Raw genomic sequence first — 482 nt, 5'->3', positions numbered from 1 at the left:
TTTACCAAGTAACCCGAAGTAGACTTGGTAGAATCAACATCTCCAGACATGTAAGAATCAGTGAAACTAACCAGCAAAGGTTTCTTACCCCCAAATGTAATCTTCAGATAAGAAGTTCCTCTGAGATATCTCAAAATCCACTTCACAGCATTCCAATGTTCTCTTCCTGGATTGGAGATAAACCTGCTGACAACTCCAACGACGTAAGCTAAATCCGGTCTTTTACAGACCATGGCATACCTCAAACTACCCACTGCAGAAGCATATGGAACCTTCTCCATATCTTCCTTCTCTGCATATGTCTTCGGACTTTGTTGACTGCTCAGTCTTAAGTGTGGAGGAAGAGGAGTACTCATCACTTTGGATTTGTCCATGTGAAACCGCTTAAGTACTTTTTCAATGTACTTCTTCTGAGATAAGTGAATCAGCTTCTCACCTCTATCTCGAACAATTCTCATACCAAGAATCTGTTTCGCTGGACC

Source organism: Brassica oleracea, chromosome C1 (assembly GCF_000695525.1).
Source record: "Brassica oleracea var. oleracea cultivar TO1000 chromosome C1, BOL, whole genome shotgun sequence".
NCBI classification, from domain to species: Eukaryota; Viridiplantae; Streptophyta; class Magnoliopsida; order Brassicales; family Brassicaceae; genus Brassica; species Brassica oleracea.
The sequence above is the reverse complement of the archived record's forward strand: the minus strand, read 5'-3'. Positions refer to the sequence as shown.